Source organism: Priapulus caudatus, unplaced genomic scaffold, assembly GCF_000485595.1.
Source record: "Priapulus caudatus unplaced genomic scaffold, Priapulus_caudatus-5.0.1 Scaffold778, whole genome shotgun sequence".
NCBI lineage: Eukaryota > Metazoa > Priapulida > Priapulimorpha > Priapulimorphida > Priapulidae > Priapulus > Priapulus caudatus.
Window position 1 is genome coordinate 68,339 of NW_014577839.1, and position 8,066 is coordinate 76,404.

At 42.9% G+C, this 8,066-nt stretch overlaps 1 protein-coding gene across 1 annotated transcript in view; it reads right to left on the reverse strand.

The window, feature by feature from the left end:
• LOC106813469 overlaps positions 1–8,066 on the reverse strand; it is a 23,422-nt gene that overhangs the window by 12,206 nt on the left and 3,150 nt on the right. The gene's annotated exons all lie outside the window — the stretch shown is intronic.

Consider the following 8,066-nt stretch of genomic DNA (forward strand, 5'->3'; position numbering starts at 1 on the left):
GCTATTATCTTATGTAGCTAGTAGCTGTACTATATACTATTACTATTAGCTATTACATATTACTTTACTATTAATATTACTATTACTTATTATTACTATTACTAATTACTATTACTATTACTATTATATTATATATAATTAATATTAGTATACATTACTATTACTATTACTATTAGGCATATTAATATTACTATTACTATTACTTATTACTTATTACTATTTATATTACTATTATACTGAACATAAGGGTCAGCGGACCGTTGTCAGAAAGCAGACTAATCTTAAGCATTTAGTCTGCTAATGACTCCCTATGACTTTGGCAGCAAACATCGTAAAGTCAACGAGAGAAACGAAAAATCTGCAGGCAAATCTCCTCTTAACATTACGAGATCGTTAGCCCTCTCGTACTTCGAAATCAAGATGAAAATAAAGCAATTACAACAGAAGAATTGGCCGATAATAGTGATATGATAATTTTATAAATAAATTAGTAATAACATGTGTTTTGCATCCGAAATACAGCGTATAAACACCACTTATCTATCTGATGCGTGTACGAAAATGTACAATTAGAAGTGTGTAATGAATAGAGTTTGTGATTAACTTGGCCATCCAATCAGCGCAAGCCTTGACAGGCAAATTAGTGAAGTTTCCTTGGGTGTCGTAAGTATCTCAATACCTGCGATGCCGTTTCCGTACTGCCTACTCTCGTAACAGTTCACATTAGTTGTGAGGTTATTTAGGCATCACGATTGCCGGCCTATCTTTACGGATGTTTTGGGCACGAACGGGCTATAATAATGTCTTTGTTCCTTTGATATAATATAGTACGGCGCATATATTTTACGGCACATGTGATAGACCGTTAATAGTTCTGGCGTTGACAGTTACATGCCGCGGTGTAAATAACTCATAATCCGTCAAGAACATACGAGAAGAAAAATCAACATTAAGGCGTATTACCCGCTTATCGGTGACAAAGGATGCGCTTGCGCGGGATGCTTGACAAAGCGTCCAATGAGGCGCGTCCATGAGCACAGGATAGTGAAGCAGGAACTTTAGAGAGGAATAGGTACGGCTCGTTCGACTGCAGACATAGACAATGCAAAAAAGATTGGCGTTTTCGCAGCTTGGAAAGGAGCAATTGGCTGTATGCCTAAAAGAAAATAATGCTGCTGTGGAACTGGTCGGAGCTCAGCATGCCCGCGTTATCACAGCCACAAAGCATTGGCAATGGCGAACGCACGATCGCACGCGGTCGAACGCACATGAGCAACCGCATTTACAGCCCACATCCTCAATAGCATTACGCAATCTCGGGTAACTGAACTTAGGACAGGTTATCTAGGACAGGTTTCGTCGCATGCGACCCCGCCGTGTGCGCATGCTTACTCTACACTCTCAGCTCGGCGTCTGCTACTGCTTCGTTAAGCGCTACGCCGGGTAGGCGCAGTATCCGGCGCGTCTGCGCGCATGCAGCGGCAGGTTGCGACGCGAGATTTGTGGGCGGCCGACGGCTAGCGTGCGTCATCTATGAGCGTCGTCGCGCTGCTGTTTTTGGCCGTCGGCGTATCTACTGCAGTTTTGTCGCATCGTGCGGTGTCGCGCCCCGTGGCGACAGGAACGTGACGCTAACCGGGTTACCGGGACGGAAGAAGCTACGACGGCCTCAAAGCCCGCTAGCCGGTACCGGCCGTCGATGCGTGCGGGCGCAAGAAACGCGGCAAGGCGGCGCGTACTAGATTCACTCGGTCAAGTGATGAACGTTCGAGACGACAATGAACTCTGCTGCGATGTCATCGACTAACTACTCAAGTATGGCGTTCATATACAGAATTATTCTGCTCTGGGCATAATCTTGTGGTATAATATGTGTTCTATGATTAATATAAGGTAGTAGTTTTATGATAATAATAATAATAATAATAAAATAATAATGAATAATAATAATAACAATAATAATATAATAATAAATATGTTTCCATATTATACAATTTTTTTTATGCTAGTGCTTATATCAGAGTTATTAGCGTAAAACAAGTTTCTCATGTTATCTGGTTCATATTTCAGAAGAAGGCGGTGAAAACGTATGTGCATTCACTCGTGCCATCAAAATGTGCTAGCAGTTAAGCATCAATCATCGATGTTATATTTGTCAATATTAAGTGATACAACTTATATTTTTATTAAATATATATATATCTCTTACTTAAATTACTATAGTACTATTAAATGTTCTAGCTTGCGGCTTATATATTTTCTACTTATTATTTGTAAAAATTTGGCGTAATTTTTTGTATTAACGGCGTACACCCGTCGCTAGTTAATTACAGGTGGGCTTATTAAAGGTTAAAGCCGGAAGTATCGGCGTTTCGCGTGCGCTCGTCAGGATGTATGCTGTATAAGCCGTTCTTTTATGTTAAAAAAACACAGCGAAGAAAGTGCCAGATTTTTCCGATATGATATCGTCCAAGGCGCCGGCAAAGAACTGATGTGATTTCGAGCCCGAACGAAATCTGCTGAGTAAGTCGAATGCGATTATCTCGCCGATCTGCATGGACTGAAGGTAAGAATGAAAACATTTGAATGAAATAATAGAGATAGATTTAGAGAAATAGTGGAGTGGTGGGTGTAGGGAGAGGCAGAGAAAGAGAGGAGAGACAGAGAGAGAGAGATAAAGAGAGAGGGAGAAGAGAGAGAGAGCGAGAGAGAGAGAGAGAGAGAGCGATGGAGACAGAGAGAGAGAGACGAGAGAGGCGAAAAGAGAGAGAGCGAAATAAGAGAGAGACAGAGGGAGAGAGAGAGAGAGAGAGAGAGAGAGAGAGATGCGAGAGAGAGGGGGTGGGCGGAAGATACAACAATGTCGTTAATATCGTAATATCGTAGTATTTTACGAATGCTACGTATGACAGACGGAACGCGTGTGTACATTGGGCGACATTGACACGCGGCAGTTATTCTGCGCATGTGCACTTCTACTTGTTTTGCAGCGCCGGTGGCTTATAAGTGCGATGATAACCTGATCACGGCGAAGGCTGATCTCGCTAAGAGCCATACACGCATGTGGAGATGGGTAGGTGGGCATCAGGGGCACCCGTTATTAGTGGCCTAAAACTTGTGTTCAAGTACTCAAAAACTATCAGCAAGTCTAGAATCACGGAAACAAATTTTACAGCGCAAGTTTTGTAAATTGTTCTGATGGCCATAACTGGTTATCAATCTGTGTTTTTGTTTTTTTTGTGTTGCTGTTGTTTATGTTTGTTTTATTGATTTCGCAACGAGCTGCGCTTGGCATTACACCGCAAGCGATTTTTTTGCGGCTAATAGTCACTCGTATTGCAATAGAGAACGCAAGAATAAAAAGGAAGAGAAGCATATACGATATTTCGGGCGATTGTTTTAACGCAGGGTGTGTAATATGCAGCGCGCGTAGTTTGTTGCTTTCGCGTTCTCTTAGTTTGGCCGCCTATGATAGAGAACTGGCACTGGCGGCCAGTTAATTCTGGCTAGTGTTTTTTTTTTTTTTTTCCCCGCTCGCCCCAAATTCTAACATGCACGTGCGTGTGGTGAACTGCTAATCACAACTAGTTAAAGTTGTCAATTTGTCATGAATGTTGCCACCGCTTCGCTCATTATGTTACTTATATATTTTTAATTAGCAATATAATTATACTTATAGTGTTAACGTCGTGTTAGTTGGTCCTTTTATTGTTTCGTCTAATCAGAGATGGCGATAATACTTTATATGTTAGCATGAAGCATGTATGCATTTTTAAAACAGCCTTTTTTACAGCGATATTCTTAGCGTTTCGCTCCTGTACAGTTTAATTGTAGAAGGCGCTTACAGAGTATACGAGACACACGCATTCTGGCGTAACCGATTTTTTTCGACCGTTCAACTTTTTTTCTACTCGGCCATTTCACTTCTTTGCATTCTTCATTTCCTTCTTTTTCATGGTGTTTCTTTCTTTCCTATCCCTTTCTTCTTACTGTTTTCTTTATTTTTTCTTACCGTCTACGCGCCTTTCACTTGATGCTTGCACACAGTTTGACAGGAGAATGCGTTGAGTGTGGGCTGCAGAGCGTATAAATTGCGCCATAAATTTCTCCCGCCATTCCGTGTAACAACTTCACGGTTAGCAGATCATCTGGTACTATGACGATGAACTGATCTGCGAGCGGTTAGCGTAAATATTCCGTCATTTGAAGCACGGAAGCGTCTAGCGCTAAAGTAAACAGCCGACCGATAATGCGGAACACACACACAGCAGACAACACAGCACAACACCACACACACACACGACACAGCACACACACACAAGGCACAATCACACAATGCAACGTGTCTCGTGCACAGACCGCACGAGCACTACACGCGGCGGCGGTGCGCCGGCTACACACACATCGCGCACTACGCACTACGGCACACGGCACGACGCACACGCACACCACACGTTGGCACGGAGCAACAGGACGAGGCCTTGGATGCGCACAGCAACACACACACACACACAGCAGCGACACACACACACGACGCACGGGCACAACCGAACACAGCGCGGGCACACACACACACACGCACAGCCGCACGGCACGGGTTCATGCAGAGCACGGCCTGCACCCACTGACACACACGCCACGACATTCCGGCGTTCCTATTTCCGACAACGACGAGCCCCGCTGAACGCTCTGCGCGTTTCACCTGTTTTGCAGGGCACACCAACAAACTGTTCGTTCTCGTGCAGAGCGCACGCGCTGGCGTCCCGACGGAACATACGACTACATTAAATCGGGACCTAAACGGGAAGATACTCGATATATTACAAAGGTAAACGAAGCAAACGTTCAGTAGTGCATGCCCGTCACAGTTTCTTGCAGGCAATAATGGGCCTTAATAAAGCTTTGACAGTTGCTGGGCTGCTTTGTATACATACGTTTGAAAAGCATTGGCGGTTTTACGGCGTTTAATCTGCGCTAGCGTGTGTATCACGTGAAGCTTTTATTGAGGTTGAATGCAAAGCAGCTACAGCGCACACATCAACCGCACAAAGCACGACTGGCATCCCCGCTGATAAAATTGCGCACACTCTTACATTCCAATTCGCACACAGCGTCTACCTACCTTGGCAGACAAGCAGCCCGCCAGTCACGGCACTCTGTATCACTCATCGCACCTCCCGCGCAAATAAATCCAGCACTGCTCTTGCAAATAATTCTTGCACGTCTTCTCTTAATAATTCTTCAACTCTTCTTTAAAAATAATTTCTTGCACATCTGCTTTATATAATTCTTCATTCTTGCTTTCTAATTTTCACTCTTCATGCTCAAATAATTCTCACATGCCTTCTTTCAAAATAATTCTTTCACCTCTTACTTCTCAATCAATTCTTCACTCTTCTTTAAATAATTCTTCACTCTTCATTCATAATGCCTCACTCTTCTTCAATAATTCCTTCAGCTCTTCCTTCAATAACTTCTTCAGCTCTTCTCTAAGTCAATTCTTCACGTCTTTTTAAATAATTCTTTAGCTCTTCTTTAAATAAATGCCACATTTTTTTTCGATAATTCTTCACATTTTTCTTTTAACTGCATCTTTCTTAGCACGTGCTGGCCTAAACAGCACTGAGCCCGCGAGCTTCTACATGCGCGACTACTTTCCGGCGATACAACTGCTCTCCCGACGACGTCTACGCGATGGTCGAACCGCTACAACAACTGCGGACGACATCGCGATCAACTTCGGCGGTCAGGCGAACGCGCTGGACGACGCGTCCGGGCGCTGCGTCGTGGCGCGCAGAAGTATACGCGAAGATCGACAAGGCGAGGCAAGCGCTTCAGGGAGCTGCGGCGGTCCGCCGCGCACCAAGGGAGGCACTCGAATCCGCGCAGCGCTGGCTCAACGAGCTGGCGACGATGTACGGAGCATGCCGCTACGCTACAGCGACGCCTTCGTCGTTGCCATGACGCTATGACGTCACGGCGGTGGTGAGTGGGCGGGTCGGTTGGGGGATGTTGCATGGTATACATTCTCTTTTTTCTGTAGGAAAGGCTCCCGTCTCCCCAAAAATGTTTCTACATTGGGCGCGGGCAGGGGCGTGTCGTGTACGCACATTGCGCATGCGTGTGAATTTTGATCTTTATTTGCGTGGTATATAATATATACTCATATTACCAAGAGCTAATAATACCTATAATTGATACCTATATACCTAGTAATACTTGATATTACGTATAAGTAGGGCCTATCGCTATGTAAGTTTAGTATTGTATGTATACGTTCATTTTGTATGTGATATACTAATGATATAATAATATATTATCTAAATATACATACATACATATATACATACTCACAGCGCCTATAGTCCATGAGCCAAACAACTTTTCATTACAGTTGGGGGCAAATGCTTAACCCATTTTCATTTTCATTTTCATTTTCATTTCAAATTCATTTTCATTTTCATTTTCATTTTCATTTTCATTTCAAATTCATTTTCATTTTCATTTTCATTTCAAATTCATTTTCATTTTCATTCCAAATTCATTTGCGATGAATCTCGCGGTGGCCGAGATGGCTACGGATATTGGTGGGGCGGAGTGACGTCACTTCCCCTTAGTGGGAGTCAACAAGAGAACAAACGCCAGTTGTTTTGGTTTATGATCGGTAGATAAGTGCGTTTTTCTGATGTATATTCCATGAAAAACACACATTTTACTCATTAATATAACATATAATATCACTATAATTGCAATTCTTTGTGTAAATGTGTTATTTTCATCTTCATCTTAAAGTTATTAGAGGGGTTCGGCTCTCGTAATACGACATACGTACGTACGTACGTACTGACAACTGCCGTACTGGTACTATAGCCCTTCGCTCCGTCGCAGGAGCGTGTGTGTGTGCGTGCGCCTTTGCGTGTGCGCGCGCCGTGTGCATATGCGTGTGTGTGCGTGCGCGCGTGTGTGTGTGTGCCTATGCGGCGTTTACTTGCTGTTAGCAACACGAGGACGCGATAACCACATCACACGTGGGCTTTAGACTGGTCCCCACCGCCAGCACCACTCAGAAGCTCGCTATGCTAGACGGCACGACCGCACGAGAGCAGTGGGGCCGCGAACCCGTCTAACGTCAGCTCAAGACGTTTCATGGACTACGTACCACCATCTAACAATTCAGAAATGGGAACATTAAATGAATTTAAGGCAGTCCACACCAGCCTACATAATGTACAGCAGTATAGTATAGATTTGAAACTTGTCTCTTGGCAATATTACTGTTGGTTAATAATAATTAAAGGCAAATGCATAATTACATAAAAATTATACGGGTCTGTGCGCTTAGGCTTTCCTGTCCATAATTAAAAGCCAATGAAAACAGAATCTATCGATCTAGCTTGTTTTACGAAATTTTATTATTGGCCTGAAAATGGAATCTTGCTTTATGAGCATTTCAACTTGTATATTTAGTCTAAACATCGTCATTCCAAATTGTATTACATAAATAGCCAATAATAAGCAATTCATGTTTTCTAAATGTAATCGGATGTTTGATTATTATACAGCCTGTTGAGAATGACAGAACATAACGAAGCTGAGACAAAACAGGGACAGGGCAAACATGGAAAAAGGAAAGGTTATGTTAGAAGAGATGTCTTCTCATGATTGTGCACAAAGGTCGTTGTCGTGAATAGGTACTCATACATCACTCGCAAAATGGCCGCCTCCGGCGGCCATATTCGCTCGTTACGCTGATGAGACTATACGATGATTTCTTAAATCCGGCCCGATTCTAGTATCTCTAGTAAAATATTTCGAAAGACAATAATACAAGGATCCTGTTCTAACATAAAATTTTCTGTCCCGGTATAATTCATTTCTATATAAAACACTTTGTACACACGCTTCTAATCTATTGTTTTTTCTCTCAAATTAAGGCTAATATAATATACGGAACCGCTTATACGATTATTTTTCTTTGACGCATCCTCAGTTTCGTACTAACGGGTGCGACTGTAATATGAATAGTAGTCATTGAATGAGGAGTTTAGGCTCAGTAATTGTATCTA